Source organism: Pseudochaenichthys georgianus, chromosome 3, assembly GCF_902827115.2.
Source record: "Pseudochaenichthys georgianus chromosome 3, fPseGeo1.2, whole genome shotgun sequence".
NCBI lineage: Eukaryota > Metazoa > Chordata > Actinopteri > Perciformes > Channichthyidae > Pseudochaenichthys > Pseudochaenichthys georgianus.
Genome location: NC_047505.1, coordinates 51,034,663 through 51,060,800, shown reverse-complemented (window position 1 = coordinate 51,060,800; position 26,138 = coordinate 51,034,663). Strand labels below are relative to the sequence as shown.

At 43.8% G+C, this 26,138-nt stretch overlaps 1 pseudogene; it reads left to right on the top strand.

Annotated features, from left to right (window-relative positions):
• LOC117442777 (uncharacterized) overlaps positions 1 to 26,138 on the top strand; it is a 102,600-nt pseudogene that overhangs the window by 64,096 nt on the left and 12,366 nt on the right.

Here is a 26,138-nt window from a genome sequence, read left to right as displayed (position 1 = left end):
AAAAGCATTTAGTAAATAATCACCAAAATCTATGTTACACCTTTTAAGGCAACTTTATTCTTACGTATTACAAGTTTAACTCTTCTTTCTGAAATGTCTGGTCAATAAACCTAATTTACACAAATTCCAAACTACTTTCTGAGTTAAAAAAGGAACAAATTATTTGACAAGATTGACCCCAGAAGATGCTAAACATTTGAATAAAACCCAAAACATAATGAAAGTGGTGGAAGAGCGTAGTATACTAGAAAATATACAAAAAATATACAACAATTAATTTGGGGAAGTGTCGAATTTGACCCGAGGAAGAGGAAGGTTTACCAAAAGTAGTAAGAATAACAATTCATTTTGACTATCTTTAGTGATCATGTGCTCCAGCTGTTGGACTCATACTGCCACAATAATAACATTTCTTATTTGGAGTTAAAGCATTTTACAGTTTGGAACCGCTGTTAGTACAAAAAGACAGTTAAATATGTCGATAGTATACGATCATTAGTAATACCGGGCGTGTCAAAGGTGTAGGACGGGAGATGAGAGAGCAGGAAATGCTGACAGAGAAACACGTCTGGTCAGCATGTTTCTCGAAGCTGCCTATTCAACACGTCTGCATTTCATTCAAGTGCATTTAGACAGATAGAAAATTACACTGGACTGAATATCTTTTAAATATTTAAAGTGCCCTGTTCGCTTTTTGGGGTTTCCGTTTCCTGCAAAGGCTAAAATCCCTTCCTGGAGTTTCTCTCTGACATCACTATTTAACACTGGTGCTTCTATTGGCTATCGCTTCAACATGTACGTGATAGGCTAAGGGGCGGGACATCTCTAAGTCGGTGACCAATCACAACAGAGCCGGCCACGCTAACCAATCAGAGCAGACTGGGCTCTGGTTTCGTACAGAGGGTGAAAAGAGGTGCTGCAGCACAGGCAGTATGAGAGAAATAAAGAGCTTTTCGAACATTAAAGCATGGAGACATGTAGAGACACTACATACTGATATACACCTGAACATCAGCAGGAGAGGACTCTTTAAAGTAGAGACACTACATACTGATATACACCTGAACATCAGCAGGAGAGGACTCTTTAAAGTAGAGACACTACATACTGATATACACCTGAACATCAGCAGGAGAGGAACTCTTTAAAGTAGAGACACTACATACTGATATACACCTGAACATCAGCAGGAGAGGACTCTTTAAAGTAGAGACACTACATACTGATATACACCTGAACATACAGCAGGAGAGGACTCTTTAAAGTAGAGACACTACATACTGATATACACCTGAACATCAGCAGGAGAGGACTCTTTAAAGTAGAGACACTACATACTGATATACACCTGAACATCAGCAGGAGAGGACTCTTTAAAGTAGAGACACTAGATACTGATATACACCTGAACATCAACAGGAGAGGACTCTTTAAAGTAGAGACACTACATACTGATATACACCTGAACATCAGCAGGAGAGGACTCTTTAAAGTAGAGACACTACATACTGATATACACCTGAACATCAGCAGGAGAGGACTCTTTAAAGTAGAGACACTACATACTGATATACACCTGAACATCAGCAGGAGAGGACTCTTTAAAGTAGAGACACTACATACTGATATACACCTGAACATCAGCAGGAGAGGACTCTTAAAGTAGAGACACTACATACTGATATACACCTGAACATCAGCAGGAGAGGACTCTTTAAAGTAGAGACACTACATACTGATATACACCTGAACATCAGCAGGAGAGGACTCTTTAAAGTAGAGACACTACATACTGATATACACCTGAACATCAGCAGGAGAGGACTCTTTAAAGTAGAGACACTACATACTGATATACACCTGAACATCAGCAGGAGAGGACTCTTTAAAGTAGAGACACTACATACTGATATACACCTGAACATCAGCAGGAGAGGACTCTTTAAAGTAGAGACACTACATACTGATATACACCTGAACATCAGTAGGAGAGGACTCTTTAAAGTGGAGACACTACATACTGATATACACCTGAACATCAGCAGGAGAGGACTCTTTAAAGTGGAGACACTACATACTGATATACACCTGAACATCAGCAGGAGAGGACTCTTTAAAGTAGAGACACTACATACTGATATACACCTGAACATCAGCAGGAGAGGACTCTTTAAAGTAGAGACACTACATACTGATATACACCTGAACATCAGCAGGAGAGGACTCTTAAAGTAGAGACACTACATACTGATATACACCTGAACATCAGCAGGAGAGGACTCTTTAAAGTAGAGACACTACATACTGATATACACCTGAACATCAGCAGGAGAGGACTCTTTAAAGTAGAGACACTACATACTGATATACACCTGAACACCAGCAGGAGAGGACTCTTTAAAGTAGAGACACTACATACTGATAGACACCTGAAGATTTGGGCTCCTCAAAAGAAAGCTGGTATATCGTTGTTCATTTTGTGAAAAGGGAGGAATCTGTTTTGCTGCTTTTAAGATTTAGAAATATGTTTCTGTCGCCCTCTAAGCCACTCTAAGGAAAAAGAAAGGTGGTAAGTGTCTGGAGGCATGTTTACGATATCTCCCAATATTTATAATTATAGATTTATGTCTCACGCCTTCCTCCCTTCACCTTTATCAACTGTTCTAATGCATTATTAAAAATATGTTGATAAGAATTTGATGTGTCTGACTTTCAATCCCAATGTCGTTTGCATGATGTATAATGTGTCACGACTGATGTCTTCATGGTGTTATACATGTTGTTGTTGTTGTTGTTGTTGTTGTTGTTGCATGGGTTATTGTTGTTTTACGTCGAGTACAAATATGTTTAATCTCCTCCGCTCCTTCACAATCACGGATTATTTTGACCCACTTTTTTTTTTTAAAAAGATTTGTTCGCAGCAACACATGTTGGAAGAATATCTGTGTGTGTGTGTGTGTGTGTGGTGTGTGTGTGTGTGTGTGTGTGTGTGTGTGTGTGTGTGTGTGTGTGTGTGTGTGTGTGTGTGTGTGTGTGTGTGTGTGTGTGTGTGGTGTGTGTGTGTGTGTGTGTGTGTGTGTGTGGAGGAGGTTTATTCCAGGCAATGTCTCACTCACACGATAGGTTTCCATGGCAACAGTGTAGCAGCAATCCAATTGGGAGAGCGAGGAAATGTGCATTTTTTGTCCTGTTGTGTGTGTGTGTGTGTGTGTGTGTGTGTGTGTGTGTGTGTGTGTGTGTTGTGTGTGTGTGTGTGTGTGTGTGTGTGTGGTGTGTGTGTGTGTGGTGTGTGTGTGTGTGTGTGTGTGTGTGATGTGTTTCTGTGTTTTGGCGTAACTGTCTTTAAGGTCATTGACGCTCCTTTCCTCCCCTCCCCACTCCACTCCTCTGGGAGTAGATACGCAGAAGAAGAGGATTGTTTTCCAAGTCACTCTAAGTAATCCCCCCCCCCCCCACTAATGCATGGAAGCTTCTCCACATCCTCGACACAGCTAGCCCATGAGGTCGCACAGAAAGAGGCTAGCAGGGCTAGCATGTAGCTTCTCTGAGCTAACACCTTTTGGCTGGACTCTACCTACGGTGGGCGACAAGTGCACACGTGCTGCAACGGCCACCAAAACACTTCTAATAATAATAATACATTTTATTTTTAGGCGCCTTTCATGACACCCAAGGACACCGTACAATTAAAAAAAAAAAAAAATAGGAGATAGGAGAAAGGTGCTGCCGTTTCAGAACGATGCAAACAAAGAAACATCTTCACCCACTTGACAACACATGCGCCAATTGAGAGGGTTCTGTCTTTGTAGTGTTTGTGTGCAGAGCTTTTAGTGAACGCTGCGCATGTTTCTTCAGGTTGATGATGATATTTTGTATTTGCATGTGTTTTAATAATTCCATCAGTTTGTGATACTGCAGCACGTCTCTCCTAACGGACGTATGTTGGCCGTTGTAAGGTCAGGACTCAGAGGAGACACGAGGAGAGTTGGAGCTTTGATGTCCAAACAATGATAGTTATTACAAGTCAACGGCCGGAGAATTCATATCACAAGTCACAGCAGCAAAAGGTTCTGCCTGCACGGGTGGGTTGTCATGTCAATTCTGCCCAGCCTCTCTCTCGATAGACCTTTTAACTAGTTTACGGAGAGTTGATCAGCATATTGGGGATGGGCGTAAATCATGGCGTAAAACACATCTGCACAGGAGACGTCTCTCCCATCTCGAGATTAGAAGCTAGCGTTCAAGCTGTAAAACCTAGTCTCAACATACGACTGCATCAACACATTCCTTACGGGAGATAAGGAGCAGGGCTGATCGTAAATGTAAACACGCAGTAAATGTTAAATATCTTAGGAGTAAGGAAGATTATTGACATTTAGGAAGAGAGATATTCTCTCACAGCCGTCATAATGTGTTTGCACCTGTCGGCCACCGTACTCTTCTATTTGACCGCATCGTCGCACCAGAGGGAAGTGCACCGCTGCCAAAGTGCTGTTTCCCCACGGTGCAGGCGCGAAATATAAAGACATACAACTGGGAACGATAAAGGCAAACTTGACAGAGCTTTCATTTCCACATTTAATGAGGGGACGACCCTGAGAGTTGGATGATGCTGCTGAGTCGGCTGTTTGGAAAGAGCTTGCACGGCTTGACACACCCGAGACATTTCATCAAAGTCCTCCTGCCCTTTTTCTTCCAGTCTCATCTGCAGGGACGGGTCACTGAGAATGACAAGCTTGCGTTTGGCTTTACAAGTTCAATCCCGCCCGTGTCTTTTGTTGCTCATCAATTACGGCTCACTTTGTATCTTGCAGACAAAGTTGAGGAGATGACGCACGCCCAGAAGACATCGCCTGTCGATATGAAGATCGCCACCATCAAACCACGGCCATCCAGTCGCTGTTTGGTGACAGCAGCTGATATCAATGTAGGTGATCGAAGCGCAGGTGACATCAACACATACTTTAAATAAATGACTTAGTTTCACGGATTTGACTTGGCATTGTATTTGAGAAACCGAATGGGAACGCCAGCATTCGTTAAAACGTCCGAAATACTTTTGGTTTTTCGGTTTTGCAGCTAAATAAGGCTGTCTTGCCTTCGTCTGAAAAGGATTTGGCGCTAAAAGAATAATAGAAACGCCTTTTGAACATTTAAATAACACGTCTGATCAGAAATTATTATTAATGTTGTGTGTCTTTTTACGATCAGCATGAAACAGGGACAACGAAGGTCAAACAAAGTCCTTCTTGGGACAATAAATGTTTGTGAATCTATTTTGACTTCAGTTTGTTCTACAGCTACAAATATATCCGAAACTTGTGTTTGTGTCCACACCCAGCAGATGAAGAATGTGTATTTATTGGTATATCATTAACAATATTCTTGTTTGCAGTCATTATATCATGACCGCCAGGGAGTAGCAGTGGTGCCACCCACGGTGCCGGGGGCTTTCCTGGGGCTACCTGAGAAGAGCACTTTGAAAAAGCAGAAGTCCATAGGTATGATGTGCTTACGGTAAATGTGTGTGAAGGCGTGTGAGTGTTAGCGTTGTGAAGCTCATGTCCAGCGCTTTTAGCATGTCCTAATATTCTATTAATGCTCAGAGGGCTCGCTCTGTGTGCTCAAGCAATATGCAAGTTAATTATAGATAACTTGGAACGATCCAGTCAGCAAAGTGTGCTTTCATGAGATGATATTCGAGGTCGTTAAACGTATGCTGAAACCTCATTCTCACTGCTGAACCGAAGGGACGCCGTGCAGCCTAATGTTGCTCACAGCGCTTTTAGAATGTTCTTGTTTGAAGGCACCGGTGTGTCAACTACATCGTGTGTGTCACTTATAGAGTGGAGCGGTGACGCGTCCTAAAACCCGGAAGTAAGCTTCTTCCGGTTCCCTCGACAAAAAAGCAATGCAATGCTTTTATAATTTTCTAATCATAAATCTAATCGATAGATTTATAATCTTCCGGGTTTTAGGACGCGTCACTGCGCCACTCTATTGACTAAGTGACAACGAATTAAACTGAATGTAGCTTCGTCCACGCCTTTTGTTGTCTATTAAATGAAATAATTCGATATTTGAATTGACTCCATCTTAAGTAATCCACTTCTGCTCTTCTGTATAGATTTGAAATCAAATTGGCCTTCAATATAAATGTTTGTCTAAATCTCACGTGGTGGTTTTGGGTAAATGCCAAAAGTAGCTCACCAGTAAATTCCGGTTTGCTGCAGAAAACATTTTATATTCAGCTACTCTTTATTTATCTTGTCTCATAAAACTCAGGAAAAGCTGGAAATAAAACATATGGATGTCACCCCCAGGTCCTCACATAATGTTTCCTTCTGCTCCATTTCTCCAAGGTACATCGGAGGACGACAAACATGGATTCCTCACGCCTCCCTTACTCAAGTTTGCCCGCAGCCTCTCCATGCCCGACACCTCAGAGGACATCCCTCCTCCCCCAGCCATTTCACCCCCTTCTCCACCTGACTTCAACTCTGGTCCAACACCCAAGAGCTACGGCACCACACGACCCAGCTTCACCCAGAACTCAGCCAATGTGGTGAAGACCATTAGCCGAACGACCGACGCCGGTACGTTGCGGCGCGGCTATTACCGGCAGAGCTCTGAGCAGTTTGACTCGCGCATTCGAGGGCGCGCACCAGTACCGGAGAACCCTTACTCCGAGGTGGGCAATAGGAACCTGTACGTGCCAGCCAAACCAGCTCGAAGGAAGGGCATGCTTGTAAAACAGCACAACGTTGAGGATAGTCCGGAGAAAAAGAGTCACATGTCATCAAACCCATCGGGCGCGGTTTCCATGCCTACTACGCCGGTAGAACGAACTTGCTCCTCCATTCCCATCCCTACCATCATCATCAAGGAGCCCTCCACCAGCAGCAGTGGCAAGAGCAGCCAGGGTAGCAGTATGGAGATCGAGCCCACCACCCCCGAACACCCTCCTCTCATGCCTGTTGGCGGTTTGCGTCCCGAAGACCCGTCTTTAGGCAACCCCTTTGCAGCAGCTATTGCTGGGGCAGTAAGGGACCGGGAGAAGAGGCTCGAGGCAAAAAAGCACTCCATCGCCTTCCAGTCAATAGATATTGGGGATGATGACTTCGGTAGTCCTACACCGACCCCTCGTCTTCGCCATTCTAAGTCCATCGATGAAGGCATGTTTAGCGATGAGAGGCTTCGAAGGATATTGGGTCCCCCTGCACAGCTCGGTCGTCCTGTCGGGGGAGGTAGTGGCAACATGACAGATTTCAACACTCCTGAGCCCACAGTGGTTCGGGAGCCTCTAAACACCAGAACAGGCCAGTGTCCCAACCTGGACAGTCCCGTTAGTCTCCCATCCACACCTCCGAAGAGCCACTACAGGTCGAACGGGACTTACCTCCATCCGGTTACAGGCAAACCCCTGGATCCTAATTCCCCTCTTGCTTTGGCCCTGGCAGCTCGCGACCGGGCGATGAAGGAGCAACAGAACCATCCTCAGAATCAGCCAACAAATCCTCCTCAGGTTCAGCAAGCGCCCAAACACGAACCCCAGTCCCTCCCAAGTCAGCCAAGCCACAAACCAGACCTCAATCAACCGCTGTTTATTGACACCAAACTACGCTCGGGGATCGAGACAAGTTTTGCCGCAATCTCATCGGCAACCATGGGGCGGCCGAGTCGAGGCGGTCTGCGGAGACAAATGACGGAGCAGAAGTATGAGTCCGACGGGGCACAGGAAGAACGAAAGCATAAGGCAGTTGAGGAGAGGAAAAGTGCGCCAGCGGATGTGTCGGATTTATCACAGCAGTTAACTGGACTGTTGATGGTCCACACCAGCAACGAAGCAAGCAACAAGGGAAACAACCAAGAGGTGGAGGGGCAGGACAGCAACAGGCCATCGGAGCTCAAGGACCCCAACCAACCGGACCCTCACAACGCTTCGTCGCTGTCCCCCAATCCCCAACCAACCTCATTAAGGAGGAGGAGCATGCCCTTGAACGAGTCCATTGACGAACCGGTAAAACTGCCCTTCCGCATCCCACCACCTCCTCTCGCATCAGTGGACATCGATGAGGAATTTGAGTTCTCGGATCCCCTCCCACCACCGCTGGAGTTTGCCAACAGTATCGACATTCCTGACGATCAGGCGAGTGCCATTGCAGAGATGCTTCAGCAACAGAGACGAAATGGAGGTCCTGTTCTACCGCCATACCACCCTCACGCCCCGCCCGCTGTCACTGAGCAACACAAACGGGTTGCAAACAACATGCCACCCTCATATCCTCCCCCTCCGCCGGATTTGGAGTCAGGGGTGGGTGACTCGGGCATCGAGGAGGTAGACAGCCGCAGTAGCGGGGATCCTCAGCACATGGAGACAACCAGCACCGTGTCCAGCATCTCCACCCTGTCGTCCGAGGGGGGCTTCTGCGACAGCGCTCTGGAGAGCCTCTACGCCACCGCAGACGGACACGCCTTCCTGGTGGACCGGCCCCCCGTGCCCCCCAAACCCAAGGGCAAGTCCGTCATCAACAGAACATCGCTTTATCATGACGCTCTCATTGAAGAGCCCCCGGAGTCCTATGGATCCCCGCCTCAGGATCCTCCCCCTCCTCCGTCGTCCTCTGAACCTCCTAGGACTCCTACTCAAAGGACATCCAAGCTGTGGGGCGATCAGCCGCCGGAGCTGCACAGTCCCCCATCGACCCCAGACTCCAAGAACACCGTCATCACCGAGCTGAGCTCCATCCTGCAGCAAATGAATCGCGACAGGCCAGCAAAGCCAGGAGAAAGCCTCGACTCCCCCACCGGGACCAGGGGGGGCTTCGGAACAAGGTATGTATTATATAGGTCTTTAACATCTCCAACTTCTTCCTTTCTAAATTGCATTTATATTGATAAGGCCTCGTATATCTGCCCCAGATCGTCCTTAATCTTTTACTTGAATTCATAATTAATTTTTACCTTACAGTCAAAGTGGTGGCAATGCCAAATAAAGGCTTTGCAATTAGTAGCATTTCCTTCTATGGTGTCATAGAATAGAAACTGTTGTGTCAAGGCGGACTTGACTAGTTATTGATACCTGATGTTTAAGTGCTCCTTTAGATTACTTTCCGAGAGGCCAGGGGTGTCATCACAGTGTTGGTTGAGATATACAATAACACATGTTCTCTCTTTTCTTCTTGACTGATCGAGCCATTCAGATAGTAAGGGTTTTATTTCCTTTGGATTATTGATAACTATCACAAAGGGACTACAAGCTGATCCACTGCTACTTATGAGTGTGTTCTTGTGTAATGTCGATAATAGCTTCGTGAGTTGTGTTTGAAGTACATATTAAGATGCAGGGATGTGAAGGGTTTATCGTATCAACTCAAGGATGAGGCTAATGTGTGTTGTGGCTCACACTCTATATTAATGTATCTATATCCTGCATAAATCAAAAATACAAGGTTGAAAGTCGTCATAGCTTTCCATAAGTCTCTGTGCAAACATTATGATGATTTATAAACCTAGCCATCTTACTGCTTTAGCAAGAATCTGTGATATTCACTTCAGCAACGACTACAAGCTACTAAATGCAGTCAACCATGGTAATAATGTCTTCTTCTGTTCAAACTGGACATTGAACGTAATTTCCAAACCCACAGCTGGGAATTGTCAGTCGTAGGGCTGTAACGGTTCACAGAAGTCACGGTTCGGTACAACAAGAAAAAGCAAAAAAAAAGTCCCAAATGCGTAATTCCAGGTTTGTTGTTATTTATGTTTGAACAGTAGAGCAAGTTTCAGTTTCAAAATAAAGAACTCTGACATTGTGAATAATTAACTGTATTAAACAGTTAAAAACAAACCACAAACACTCAGATGGCCATAGTATCTTAATAACATAATGGCTGATGTCAAACTAAAAGGTTTCATCAAGCTGTAAAACTAAAAAGAATGTCTTGAAAATATTACATCATTTCATTTATCCAGGAATTTCCCATTGAGATACAAGATCTCTTCCTCCAGGGAGTCCTGATCATAAATAATAAGAAAGTGTTTCAAGAGCGCAAAGTCGTTGAAAAACATATGCCAAAAGCTTCCGTTATTTATTTTGGTCTCTCGGCTCTCATGTCTATTGGCTTCTTAAAAACAGCGGGGATCAGCTGTTGAACTGCTGTTGTCTTTTGCCGGGCTCCGGTGAGTGGCAAGTCTGGGTGATGCCTTCTGATATGATTTAGCATGTTTGGCGTGTGTTGCCATTAGCATACCGCACCGCTATCGAACAACGCCGACACACCGTCCTCTTCCGATCCACCACTCGCACACTTCATCGTTATTGTAGTCCACAGGGAACCCGAAATGTTCCCACACAGCTGATTTAAAAGAAGCAGGTGGGTTCTAGCTCCTGTGTGTTATCTGAAATCGCCATACTAACTTTTCTTCTTCTTGTATTTTGTTCGTTTTGTTGTTGTGTTTCTTCTTGTTCTTCATTTGTTGTTTAAGGGCGGCTGGCAAACAGCTTTTAGGCGCAATACCGCCCCCTGGATTATAAATAGTGTAGTGGATGCTGCCCTGACAGACTTTTTTCCGACTCATAAAAAAAAAAAAAGGCGTATTCGCCGTGTGACTGCATGTGCCGAACCGTGACATCCGAACCGTGACGGGACGAATACGGATACCGTTACACCCCTAGTCAGTCGTGTTTTTTGCTCACAGGAAATACTTAGAGGTTCAGGTGAGGGCTGCCGCCATTGGTAGAGCGTGCAGAATGCAGACTTTACTCTGTAGTCATGTAGTTGTTGCTGGATATATTTGGTCATAAACAATAACGTTTGTGGCTAACCCCGAGCCTGTTTTTCAGGTTTCAGGCTCGAAAATGACATGCCCAGAACAAATGACTGTAACTTCACTTCTAAAAAGGTTTATATGAATAATCTTTGTTATCAAAGCAAGGTTACATCTGTGAGTTGGATGTAGAAGTGTCAGAATCAATATAGATGTTTCTGTGTCAGAGTAAATTCAGATGGAACATAGCAAAAAAATGTAAATTCCTGTCTCCGCCTAAAGAAAACCCATTACTTATAGTGAAGACCAACCTTGAATGATGGGTTAGTAGCCTAAAAGCTTTAGGAATCCAAATTATAACATATAATAAGTACCCTGTATCAAGATTGAGGCAAAACAAGTGACATTTGACCTTTTTAGAGAGGTTTATGAAAATAAAGTCCAGGCGGAATAAGCTTTGGGCACATTTGGGCCCATTTGGGCCCATCAGTGCCATTTGACATTTTTCAGATACCAGACTATAAAAATCATTGTATTACATTGAATAATCACTATAGGTATTCATTCCATTAAAAAAAAAAAAAATTAAAAAAATGTAAATAAAAAAAAAGATTCTTAAAAAAATATTAAAAATATTTGTGTGAGTGTGTATAAAAAACATCAGGGTCCCCGTCGGCGGGGACCTTCGGGCTTAACAGGTTAAACTTGTCTGATGGTCTTGGTGCCGGTCCTTTACGACAGAAAGTTTGTGATTGTTGTTGGCTTTCAAATTAGACGAGAACAAGTTGTTGTTTTCTTTTCCTTGGACTGTTTTGCACTAGCAACACGATAGAAACGTTGTTAACACGCCAAATCTCTCAAAGTGAATCGTCTTGACAACAAGCCGATCTATTCACATGCTCTATCACACATTGCACATTGACTTGATTGAGTCAATGCTGTTGGATTCTTGAATTTGAGGGAACTTGGCCTCAAAAGTCCTTGAAAAACATTGATTTTGTTTAAGGAGGCGATGCAACCACTAGAAGTGTGTGCCAGACATTATTACAGAGACTTTGTTTTCGGGAGCTGTTAGTGTAGAGTCTGTTTGAGGTTTGGAAACGGACTCAAATTGGCGCTGTCACCTACAGCTCCTCCTGGCGATGTTAAAACATTTTTGAAGTTTGCAATCCACGTGTAAAAGTTACATTTGTAAGGTCTGAGTTTCATGGAGTTACGATCCATTGACACCCTACATTGCAAACTCTTAAAAATGAAGATCTAATAAGAAGAGTTACTCTCGTGAGTTAAATGCTCCGTTAATAAAGTAGGACATCATTCATATCATCCTTTGGCTTTTTATTGACATGTATATGTGATTTTTCTAGAGCGAATTATTGGATGAAGCACAAGGGTTTAGTGCAGTGTTTCTCAAACTTTTTCATACCAAGGACCACTTAACCAATTAAAAAACACTCGCGGACCACCTAACTCCACAAATATCCAAAAACACATTGTTTCTCTAGAACAGATTACAAATCGCCTGAAAATGCTACAAACAGGTGGCAACATGTGTGACGAAGGTGTTGCGCTGGGCTATATCATGCAATTGAAAGTGAAACGTAAGCCCGCGAAGTCCCTCCCTTTCCGGGGAGCTTATTTTGGAAAAAGTATGTATTGAAGTCAATGGAGAGAGAAAGATTATCTTTCGATCCCGTTTGAATTGTGCCACGAATTACACATATGATGTTTGTCCATTTAAAAGATAATTTTGCAAGTCGTAAAACTGTGAAGTAACACACTTTTTTGTGTGAAGCGCTCAATGACCTACATCTCTGGTCTCACACACGTCACCAACACCAAGACGGCCGTCACGTTAGCACATTTCACCTCTTTCTTTCAGAATGAGGCGGAAAGTATTAAAAGAGGTGAAAATCACTCCAAGTCTGGGCATGTTGAGAGCTGCACACACACACAAGGGGAGTTAGTCGGTTCCAGCATGCGGGACCGGCTTTACGAGGTGTCGGTGAGGAACACGAGTGTAATGTGTAACGTTAATGTCAGCTAGCTAAATGCACTTACGCGACTCTGGGATTTGTAGTCTTTCTAGTTGCGTATTTTTCATAGTCTTACATTTCAACAGTTTTAAGACAAACTGTGACTTTTTTTGACGTGGAAATGATTTTTTAAGATGACAAACATCATATGTGTAATTCGTGGCACAATTCAAACTGGATCGAAAGATACGTTTCTCTCCATTGACTTCAATACAAACATTTTCAGAGATAAGGTCCCATGGGTCGGAAGTAGATGGACGGGACTTCGCCTCTGTATAGCTCAAGCTACGCCTGCGTGAGATTTGCAGTGACTGGGACCAACGTTTTGATGGACGCCTCACCTGAACCAGCTCATGGTTTTTTAATCTCCCCTGTTTGAGGGGGAAATAAAAAGCAGGATGAATAATTCACGGCTCTCATGCATTTTGTATGAACGGTCCCGTCGCTCAGCGTTGAGGCGTCGAGAGCAGATTCCTCTGGGCGGTGCCTTCTGGTCTAATAAACATTGTTAGATCAACACGGTGACGTCCATGTGTGGTGATCGCAGCGAGACGCCCAGCAGATGCTCGGGTCCGGCCTCGTGTACACTCCTTCACGCTTCACATCACTTACTATCACGTTATCCTCATTCTCATCTGGTGACCTTTACACCTTGTACTCATTCCATTCTCAGCTCACGCCTCTCCATCTCCATTTTCTCCAGTCTCCTGTAGTTCCTTCAGCTCGTCTTTCTCCACGTGTCTCACAGGTGGGTTTCCATCAGATGGGTTCACATCACTCCGAAGGCCTCTTTCCACTTGGATGCGTTTATTTTTACCCATCGCTATCAGTTCCTAGGAAGTTGTCATTGTTTGTGTCTGTCCGCCCGTTTGTTTTCACCGTCTTGTGAACTGGGTTAGTCAAAAAACATTAAAACATAAAAACCGTGCTCCTCAGAAGTTGATATGCAAAGATTAGTTTTTAAGGGATTTTGAAAATACTGTAACCTGTTTCAATATTTAAGAAACAACTTGATGGGATACTGTAATCATTTTTAATATTAGCACCTTCTTGAGGCACAAAAATAGGATTTTCCTTCAATAAAACAATGACTCTAACAGGCAATAGACTCACAAACAAATCGTATTTCTCTCATTCCTCACGTATGATACACATGGTTCCAACGGGTGCTTACAATTCTTGAAAATTGGTCAATTTAAGGATAAAAAAAATGTAGTTTTAAAAAATCGACGTGGTCATTATGGGCTTTGTTTCACAGAAAGAAACGTGGGTCGTTAAAAGTGCCTAAAGTCATGTATTACATTAATGTATACAAATATTTTACCTAAGGTTAGTTATTACGCGTGGAGGGATTATATCTCTTCGCTGACCTGGGAGCGCCTTGGGACCCCCCAGTCAGAGCTGGTTGATGAGGGGAAAGGAAGTTTGGGGCTCTCTGCTGGAACTGCTACCCCCGAGACCCGACCACGGATAAGCGGGAGAAGATGGATGGATAGTTATTACGCTCCATTTCGCTTTCAGCTTTCATGTTTACTTCAAATGCGTGGTAGTTTTTCACGCTGCCTCAAGACAGAGCAACAATAATTAACTTTGATTGAGTCGATACCGTTGGATCCTTGAATTGGATTGATCTTGGTCTGGAAAGTCCTTGAGAAGGTGTGGGAGTTCCCCCGTATCTTCACCCTTCAGCCTGGATGTCTTGTTTTGCTTTGTGTGGGACGTCTCTGGGCGTCTGCCTCCTCTAAAAGTAATCTAGTGTTAACAGCTTGTGCCTTTAAGATGGGCCTTTTGGCAAAGACCCGTCTGCAGCAGAATCGATGACACTCAACGGATAATGAATCAGTTAATGACTTTCATTACGGCATTACGTTTAATCTCACAGCATGGTGTGACAGCAAGCATGTCTCTTGTTCTGCAGTCCCGGAGTGAAAGTAGCTGTAAGTGACGAGTTGTTGGTGATGCTGAGGTATCAGAGAGCTGGCAGCCTCTCAAAGTAAACTCCCCTCGAGCCACGAGGCTGCGTGAGAGGATTGTTCTGCGCCCTGGAGTTTCTTATGACTTCGAGGAAGCAGTTGTGTTTCCATTTGTGTTCTTTCTACGTCAAGCTTATTGCAAACATGATCTGCAACCTGGGGAAAGTATTCTACGTCAGCTCTGCAGCGACTACCACACCAGGGCAGGTGTTGCATTATTGTTTGTGTCCCCGTGTTTCCCAGGTGGCTTTCTTAAAGTGCGCAAGATCCGTCAACGGTCACACAATGCTGACGTCAACACAACAAAGCATCGATGAGTCAAAGACGAGGCACACTTTATACTCAGAGAAAACGGCTTTGAGTCTGAATACAAACTAAAACAATGAGGAATCAAGATGACGAAGAAGGGAAAAGGAAACACACTCCTAGAGTCCAGAGCGTGGTGGCTGTCCAATATCAGTTGTATTTAATGCTGACACACATTTTATTTGACATGTTAGCAATCAAGAGATTTACCGCAAAAAACATATCAGATTATGTTCAGAGCATGGACTAATCAAGAAGTGGATTACCAAGTGTAATCTGGACTGTGTGTGTGTGTGTGTGTGTGTGTGTGTGTGTGTGTGTGTGTGTGTGTGTGTGTGTGTGTGTGTGTGTGTGTGTGTGTGTGTGTGTGTGTGTGTGTGTGTGTGTGTGTGTGTGTGTGTGTGTGTGTGTGTGTGTGTGTGTGTGTGTGTGGGTGTGTGTGTGTGTGTGTGTGTGTGTGTGTGTGTGTGTGTGTGTGTGTGTGTGTGTGTGTGTGTGTGTGTGTGTGTGTGTGTGTGTGTGAACTGGAGGGTAAACCCGCTCTCTTGTGTCTCGGGTCTCTGATTATCTGCCTGCTCAGAGGGGCTTTTCATGTGGCACTACTTTGTCTGGAGGGGCGAGGCCTCTTCACACGGAGACTGCCGTTTTTACTGTTTGACATCAAGTGAATATCTTCGTGTGTTTTATGAGAGATTACGGAGCATGGGGATCGCCATCGTCATCATCATCATCATCATTTTCTCAGCTTTCGTCCCCTCTGACATTTCTAATGTGGACAAGCCCCTAATGAAGCACAGATACATGGAAACACTTCAGTGCTAATGTCCGAAAATGCTGTTTTCAGCCTCTCACATTTGGACATTTTAAAGTAATAGATAGACATTTAAAGACAGATAGTGAGATAGACATTTAAAGACAGATAGTGAGATAGACATTTAAAGACAGATAGTGAGATAGACATTTAAAGACAGATAGTGAGATAGACATTTAAAGACAGATAGTGAGATAGACATTTAAAGACAGATAGTGAGATAGACATTTAAAGACAGATAGTGAGATAGACATTTAAAGACAGATAGTGAGATAGACATTTAAAGACAGATAGTGAGATAGACATTTAAAGACAGATAGTGAGATAGACATTTAAAGACAGATAGTGAGATAGACATTTAAAGACAGATAGTGAGATAGACATTTAAAGACAGATAGTGAGATAGACATTTAAAGACAGATAGTGAGATAGACATTTAAAGACAGATAGTGAGATAGACATTTAAAGACAGATAGTGAGATAGACATTTAAAGACAGATAGTGAAATAGACATTTAAAGACAGATAGTGAGATAGACATTTAAAGACAGATAGTGAGATAGACATTTAAAGACAGATAGTGAGATAGACATTTAAAGACAGATAGTGAGATAGACATTTAAAGACAGATAGTGAGATAGACATTTAAAGACAGATAGTGAGATAGACATTTAAAGACAGATAGTGAGATAGACATTTTTACAAATATCTTCTCACATTTATGACATACTGTAATATACTGTCATATATTTTTACATTTATTTGTTACTTTTCATGCCAGAAAATGCTCTTTTCAGCCCCTGATATATTCAGATGTGCTGCTATATTTTTTATTAAAGTTAATATACTGTTTTTTGTTTTATCAAAAGTCAAAGTTATTTAGCTTATTGGAAGCAGTTCGTGTGTGTGTGTGTGTGTGTGTGTGTGTGTGTGTGTGTGTGTGTGTGTGTGTGTGTGTGTGTGTGTGTGTGTGTGTGTGTGTGTGTGTGTGTGTGTGTGTGTGTGTGTGTGTGTGTGTGTGTGTGTGTGTGTGTGTGTGTGTGTGTGTGTGTGTGTGTGTGTGTGTGTGTGTGTGTGTGTGTGTGTGTGTGTGTGTGTCGGGGGTCTCTGATTATCTGCCTGCTCAGAGGGCCTTTTCATGTAGCACTACTTTGTCTGGAGGAGCGTGTCTGTAGGCAGCCGAGGAAGAGGAGGAGGAGGAGGTTTTAATATCTTCAGACGTGCAGCTCTTCGTCATGTTGGAGTCCTGCGGAGTGAGAGGGGGTCCTGCTTCTGTTTCTGTCAGACAGATGGCAACAGAGATGCACAGAAGATGGCCTAGATTCACACATGCTCTCCCTCTCTGTGTCTCCTTCCTACCGCCTCCCTTTTATTCACTGCTTTTGATTTCCTCCTTTTCGACATTTGCGTTTTGATTTTTGATTTCAATTTCTTTTTTTATCTTTTCCTCCCTGTCTCTCAGCCTCCCAGATTAAATGTGCGTTGGTTGTGCCTGTGGACGAATGGGTTGCCTAGCGACGAGCTGATGAGAGCAGCCTTGAGGCCTGCAGTGATGTCAGCCTGAGTCAGGGGAGGGGGGGGTGTGTGTGTGTGTGTGTGTGTGTGTGTGTGTGTGTGTGTGTGTGTGTGTGTGTGTGTGTGTGTGTGTGTGTGTGTGTGTGTGTGTGTGTGTGTGTGTGTGTGTGTGTGTGTGTGTGTGTGTGTGTGTGTGTGTGTGTGTGTGTGTGTGTGTGTGTGTGTGTGTGTGTGTGTGTGTGTGTGTGTGTGTGTGTGTGTGTAAGAGGCCGAAACCCTCAGCAGAGTTCAGCATCATCTCCCGCAGGTCACGTGCCGCGCTACTTTAGTAGGCCAGCATTATGTAAGATTGTGTGTGTGTGTGTGTGTGTGTGTGTGTGTGTGTGTGTGTGTGTGTGTGTGTGTGTGTGTGTGTGTGTGGTGTGTGTGTGTGTGTGTGTGTGTGTGTGTGTGTGTGTGTGTGTGTGTGTGTGTGTGTGTGTGTGTGTGTGTGTGTGTGTGTGTGTGTGTGTTCACGCTGCTATAAATAAAGGCAGTGTGTGCATGCATGCCAATGAGAGCGACCCTGAATGTGTGTTAGAGAGAGGAGTCATGCAATGTGGGGGCGTGAGACACGAGGTCTCCCCCGCAGATATCAATACCTCTGAAACCTTCCTCCAGAGCTGCAGCCGATATCAGAATGTTATAAAAATGTGCAAAAGAGTGCTGCAGGGAGGACATGTTGTTGTAGGCCGGCCCTCTCTGATTCAATGGGATGTCTCCATGTGATATGGGATTATAGCAGAACATAATCTCAATGTTTATGATACTAATTTTGTGCAGCAGGATAATCTCCATTAACACCACTTAATGATTTTTGAAGTCAAAAGCTAACGTTGGGCTATAAAGGAACTACAGCACGGTCACATGACTTCACGTCACCACTGCTAAGCTAAAGGTGGCTAATATTGGGCTATAAAGGGACTACAGCACGGTCACATGACTTCACGTCACCACCGCTAAGCTAAAGGTGGCTAACGTTGGGCTATAAAGGAACTACAGCACGGTCACATGACTTCACGTCACCACCGCTAAGCTAAAGGAGGCTAATGTTGGGCTATAAAGGAACTACAGCATGGTCACATGACTTCACGTCACCACCGCTAAGCTAAAGGTAGCTAATGTTGGGCTATAAAGGAACTACAGCACGGTCACATGACTTCACGTCACCACCGCTAAGCTAAAGGAGGCTAATGTTGGGCTATAAAGGAACTACAGCACGGTCACATGACTCCACGTCACCACCGCTAAGCTAAAGGAGGCTAATGTTGGGCTATAAAGGAACTACAGCATGGTCACATGACTTCACGTCACCACCGCTAAGCTAAAGGAGGCTAATGTTGGGCTATAAAGGAACTACAGCACGGTCACATGACTTCACGTCGCCACCGCTAAGCTAAAGGCAGCTAATGTTGGGCTATAACGGAACTACAGCACGGTCACATGACTTCACGTCACCACCGCTAAGCTAAAGGCGGCTAATGTTAGGCTATAAAGGAACTACAGCACGGTCACATGACTTCACGTCACCACCGCTAAGCTAAAGGCGGCTAATGTTGGGCTATAAAGGAACTACAGCACGGTCACATGACTTCACGTCACCACCGCTAAGCTAAAGGTGGCTAATGTTGGGCTATAAAGGAACTACAGCACGGTCACATGACTTCACGTCACCACCGCTAAGCTAAAGGCGGCTAATGTTGGGCTATAAAGGAACTACAGCACGGTCACATGACTTCACGTCACCACCGCTAAGCTAAAGGCGGCTAATGTTGGGCTATAAAGGAACTACAGCACGGTCACATGACTTCACGTCACCACCGCTAAGCTAAAGGTGGCTAATGTAGGGCTATAAAGGAACTACAGCACGGTCACATGACTTCACGTCACCACCGCTAAGCTAAAGGCGGCTAATGTTGGGCTATAAAGGAACTACAGCATGGTCACATGACTTCACGTCACCACCGCTAAGCTAAAGGAGGCTAATGTTGGGCTATAAAGGAACTACAGCACGGTCACATGACTTCACGTCGCCACCGCTAAGCTAAAGGCAGCTAATGTTGGGCTATAACGGAACTACAGCACGGTCACATGACTTCACGTCACCACCGCTAAGCTAAAGGCGGCTAATGTTAGGCTATAAAGGAACTACAGCACGGTCACATGACTTCACGTCACCACCGCTAAGCTAAAGGCGGCTAATGTTGGGCTATAAAGGAACTACAGCACGGTCACATGACTTCACGTCACCACCGCTAAGCTAAAGGTGGCTAATGTTGGGCTATAAAGGAACTACAGCACGGTCACATGACTTCACGTCACCACCGCTAAGCTAAAGGCGGCTAATGTTGGGCTATAAAGGAACTACAGCACGGTCACATGACTTCACGTCACCACCGCTAAGCTAAAGGCGGCTAATGTTGGGCTATAAAGGAACTACAGCACGGTCACATGACTTCACGTCACCACCGCTAAGCTAAAGGTGGCTAATGTAGGGCTATAAAGGAACTACAGCACGGTCACATGACTTCACGTCACCACCGCTAAGCTAAAGGCGGCTAATGTTGGGCTATAAAGGAACTACAGCACGGTCACATGACTTCACTTCACCACCGCTAAGCTAAAGGCGGCTAATGTTGGGCTATAAAGGAACTACAGCACGGTCACATGACTTCACGTCGCCACCGCTAAGCTAAAGGAGGCTAATGTTGGGCTATAAAGGAACTACAGCACGGTCACATGACTTCACGTCACCACCGCTAAGCTAAAGGAGGCTAATGTTGGGCTATAAAGGAGCTACAGCACGGTCACATGACTTCACGTCACCACCGCTAAGCTAAAGGTGGCTAACGTTGGGCTATAAAGGAACTACAGCATGGTCACATGACTTCACGTCACCACCGCTAAGCTAAAGGAGGCTAATGTTGGGCTATAAAGGAACTACAGCACGGTCACATGACTTCACGTCACCACCGCTAAGCTAAAGGCGGCTAATGTTGGGCTATAAAGGAACTACAGCACGGTCACATGACTTCACGTCACCACCGCTAAGCTAAAGGCGGCTAATGTTGGGCTATAAAGGAACTACAGCACGGTCACATGACTTCACGTCACCACCGCTAAGCTAAAGGCGGCTAACGTTGAGCATGATTGCTCATTTAGACTCTTGTTAGCAACCGCTTTTAAATCCAACACGGGTGGGTATTTATTTACTGACGTACTTTATGTCGTCAATCAATCAATCAATGTTTATTTATATAGCCCAATATCACAAATGTTACATTACACACACACACACCCCTCCTCTGACTCAGTGGTCTTCACAGTGTGTACAGAATATCAGAATGGCAATACGACACCCTCTGTCCTTAGACCCTCTGTCCTTAGACCCTCTGTCCTTAGACCCTCTGTCCTCAGACCCTCTGTCCTCAGACCCTCACATCGTACAAGGAAACACTTCCAGAGAAAACCCACAGTTTAAAGGGAACATGGGAGAAACCTCAGGGAGAGCAGCAGAGGAGGGATCCCTCTCCCAGGACGGACAGACGTGCAATAGATGCCGTGTGTCGTTGAACAAAACGATAAATTATCTTCAGCTCGTGTTAAGGACTCCTTCTTGCCGCCCTATATACGGACCATGCTTTTTTTTATGCAGCTTTATGTGACGTCCAGCAGACCAGGCGAACATTACTCTCACTGTGAGTGCCTCTGTGCAGCATGCGCCTGCAGTGTGTGTTTAACCAGGTGGACCGTACTGTAGTACATCTACTCGGGTCCATGAGACACCCCTCTGTAGCAAAGGATTGTGAGATCGGTGGTTCGTTATCCTTGGGCGAGATACATAACTCCAAGTTGCTCTGGATGGCCATCGGTGTGTGAATGTGCGTTCCTCTGAACCCGTGGCAGCTTGTTTGAATGTGTGGGACGAGTCGAGGGAATGCTGACTTGTAAATGTTTCATATATTTTGATATGTAAAAGCGCTTTATAGATGCAGTTACTATTCACCATGTGTCATAATGGGGATGGTCATTATATTCTGAAACGTATCATTGTAATAGGCGTCAAAGCAAAATACAATGTTTATTACAGTTTATGATGAGACTTGACACAAAATGATCTCAAATTAATCTTTATTTCCTCAGCTTTCAGATGATGTATAAAACCTATACGTGGCATATATTATTGATCTGCTATTTCCTCCTTAAGATCCTTTTTCCTCATTAAAAGAATATGTTAATTAGGTGTTAATTTAATTACTTTATCTCTATTTCAAGGCACTTTTACTGTACTCAAGTATTTTCATCTCCTTCTACTATACTTTTACTAAACATGTATCTGTTTACTTTAAGGATTCAGGTCAATAATATGGGGCGAAGCCTGCGAGCTAGTCCAGGCAGTCAACTCGAGCACCAATGATACACTAACACAGGGGTGTCAAACTCAATTTCATCACGGGCCACATCAGCATTATGGTTGCACTTAAAGGGCCGGTTGTAACTTCAAGACTATATAAAAATGCATATATAAATATGTTATATATATATAAAATAATGTTATTGCCTCTGCATTGGATTATTATCAGACAGGGTAATAACTTCATAATTAACTACGTCTGAAAGCAGAAGTCTAGGGAAACTAATTGCAACTCTCTTCAGTGAGAACGTCACAAAATGATTTCAAAAGAAAAAAAGTGAAATCTTGAAATAAAAGTCTAATTCTGAGAAGTCAAATGAGAGATGCATTGTGGGACATGTAGTTTGTGTGCTTCTGTAAATCAGCCTGTAACCGTTCTTTGCCAGCTCTTGTGGGGCCGCATAAAATGAAGTCGCGGGCCGGATTTGGCCCCCGGGCCTTGAGTTTGACACCCCTGCTCTAACACGTGACGCACCTCGTCCCTCTGACAACCAACCAATCACAGTCTCCTAAACATGCCGCTCTATTGAAGCTGCCAGGTCTTCCTGCCTCTGCCTCGCTGTGCCGCTGCCACTGCTGCTGTGCCCCCCCCCCCCCCCCCAGCTCCACCTGTAGGCTCGGGGATAGTTATCTAATCATCACTCAATGTTCTTTGTAAATCTGTGGAGTGATGAGGCCCGAGCCTAGACGCCACACTCAACTATAAGCTGCTTCTAATAAACATATTAAGAAACACGTCTGACGGAAATGAATATAATCAACACGCCCAATAGATAAAGCGTAGTGATACCTTGGTGAAATCAGACATTGGCGATGTTTCTTAGTCCTCCCACTGTTTGTGATGATCTAAAATATGACTGGACACACAGATGTATAGCGTCCTCTTCTGTTATCGGGGACTCTGGGAGTCTGCTGGAAATGTTAATAAGGTCAGGAAGCTAAACGAGGCTCTGCGCTAATTAGACTAATAAGCAATTACATACTGTTCATATCAATTTCCCTCCTGGAACAAGACGTGTATAATCGATGAAGGAACACCAGGATACTAATTAGAGAGGTGACAAGTCTCACGTTTCATATGTTTCTGCTGTTTGACCTGTGTTTAAAGAGGTCTTTTTCTGCTTGTTGGGGTTTTCTCTTCCCTGCAGTGTGTTATATAAGTTTTAGTGCAAAGGCTGCAATCCCTGTGTCCCTCCAGAGCAGGGAGGTCAGACTCAATGTAATCATCAGCATTAGGGCTGCACTCAAAGGGCCGGTTGTAACTTTAAGACTATATCAAAATACATTTATAAATATATATAATTATGTATTATATTAAATTATTACCTCTGCATTGGATTATTATCAGATAGGGTAATAACTTCATAATTAACTACGTCTGAAAGCGGAAGTCTCTTCAGTGAGAATGTCACAAAATGATTTAAAAAGAAAAGTCAAGTTCTGGGAAAAAAGTCAAAAACGAAAAAAGGACATTTAAAGAAAAAAAGTCTAATTTGAGATGCATTGTGGGACATGTAGTTTGCAACGTGCTTCTGTAAATCATCATGTAACTGTATAAATTGTTTGCAAGCTCTTGTGGGGCCACAGAAAATAAAGTCACGGGCCGGATTTGGCCCCCGGGCCTTGTGTTTGACCTCCCTGCTCCAGAGGGAGTTTCTCTCGCGTCCATTTGACTTTTTACTTCCATAACTTAGTGACAACACATTGTACGTGATAGGCTAAGGGGCGGGACATCTCTAAGCTGTTGACCAATCACAACAGAGCCGGCCAGCTAACCAATCAGAGCAGACTGGGCTCTGGTTTCAGACAGAGGGTGAAAAGAGGTGCTGCAGCACAGGCAGTATGAGAAGAATAAAGAGCTTTCTGTGGATTTGCTCTGTTTTATGTCGTAAAAAAAAAGTGCATTACTTTGAACATTTAAGACATCACCTTTCACTTTGGGAAGATCGGACGGGCATTTTTCTTTATGTTATGAAATGTTATAGAGCAATAGATTAACACGTTGCAGTCCTGATTATCTGTCTCGGAGCATGTATAGATACATGAACCTGCTAACAGGATTAAAAACTCAAAAAGAGATTTCTTCCAAATGAAAGTTGTCTTTTGGTGAAAGCAGAAGGCGGACAGATGGTTCTCCGTCCCTAAATATATGTTGTTCCTCCATGCATTCCCCTCGTGTGTGTGTGTGTGTGTGTGTGTGTGTGTGTGTGTGTGTGTGTGTGTGTGTGTGTGTGTGTGTGTGTGTGTGTGTGTGTGTGTGTGTGTGTGTGTGTGTGTGTGTGTGTGTGTGTGTGTGTGTGTGTGTGTGTGTGTGTGTGTGTGTGTGTGTGTTCACTAAATGTCTAACGTCCTTTGTCTCCATCTCATCCATCCACCCTGACTTCCTGCGGAGTAGCTGGTGTTGAGAAGTAAGTTTGGCGATGTAACAATGGCCCCGTTCCATTTCTGGCAGAGCGACCCCCTTTTGTCCCCTTCACTTCCCCTCAGGCTGCTCCATATGCTACAAGTGGTGAGGGGAGATATCTAGGCTACATGTAGCATCCTATTAAAGAGTGTGTGAGGTCAGATTTAAAGGGGTGTGTGTTGACAAGGAAATCCTCGGGGAAGGAAGGTGTGATTATTCTGCATGGATTGCTGTGTGTGTGTGTGTGTGTGTGTGTGTGTGTGTGTGTGTGTGTGTGTGTGTGTGTGTGTGTGTGTGTGTGTGTGTGTGTGTGTGTGTGTGTGTGTGTGTGTGTGTGTGTGTGTGTGTGTGTGTGTGTGTGTGTGTGTGTGTGTGTGTGTGTGTGTGTGTGTGTGTGTGTGTGTGTGTGGGGGGGGGGGGGGGGGGGTGTTGAGAGCGATAACAAAGAAATGTGGGTTTGTGTTTTCAAAATACAAACAATTCATATCCATCAAATGATAAAAATCCTACAGATTAATTCAACATAAAATGTCAAAAAAATCTAAAACGAAGTCCGAGATAAGGCTTGAATTGGTATAAAATGCCTTAAATCATCTTTAAAACACCCAAAATGTTTAAGACATGTGGAAGCATCGTGGAATCCCAACAGCACAAAGGGTTTGTAAAAGTGGTTTTAAATGTCGCTAAAATCTAATTTACCTTAACGCTTGAATGTCAATAATCCCGGTATGAGACTAAAACTAAAAATCTGTCTCAACTCTTTTGTGACTTCCTGTCCGATCTGTCTGGTTCCTAATGAAGCTGTACATTTTGGAATCAGATCACAAATAGTCTTAAGGTTACACAAGGGGGACTACTTTCAGCGGCGGATTAGTCCAACTTTTTGAAACATGTTGTATATCAGTCAATTCATCTCCAATAGTAGTTTTTCTGTCTTGGGATCTTGTTTAAACGAAAACAAGAGGCTGTTATATCATCATGTCTTAACAGCTTAGTTTGTCGTTGATTTGTGTTTTTCTCAAGAAAAAGAAAGAAAACAAAAACCAGATTAACATCAGATAAACAAACTGAGAACAGAACGTTATCTTTCCTTTCTGCTGACCCGTTAATCATCCTCTCAGAGTTATCCTGTGACAGACTGTCCGCACTCGACTGCAGAATTACTCAGTGCTTCTTCTTGAGAAAGGCGAATAAATGCTGTTGTCGCTATCACCAGAATACATTTGATAAAATAAACAGATGGAATCATTCTCTCGCACAAATAAGTGAAATTAGCATTAAAGGGGAGCTATCATGCAAAATGCACTTTGTGATGTCTTTTATACATCAAAAATAAAACCCTCTCTCTTTTCCTCCGTACCCACATCTTTTAAAAACGGGGTACAACGAGCGGATACAGATTTGCGTCCGATATGACGTGAAATCGGCGACGCACCCACAGAAAGTTGCTATCAGAAACAATGCCTGACGTGTTTTGGACGTAATCTCGTCTTTGTTTACGTTAGCACGCCTCGCTAACACTCAGAGCTAACCTATACTGGAGAGCACGTGTTTAAAAAGCAGGAAATAAAAAAAGGAACTCACCTTGTGTATACCATACTGTTTCAGAAATAATCCTTGATGTGGTTTAGAACAGGATGGCGTTTTATCACAGCAGAATTTAACTTTATCTCCGGTAGAATTCTGATCAGGCATTAGCTCCGCCTTCTTTTTTTTTTTTTTTTAAATTAAGGACCCTAAATCAAGCGTTTCTCTAACAGGGCTGGAATAGAGGGGTTTGAGGGATTTCTAAAATGCATGATTTGTTTGTATTTTGATCAAAACACATCATAGACATGTTTCCTTCTCATGTGTTAGTATGCAAAATAAAT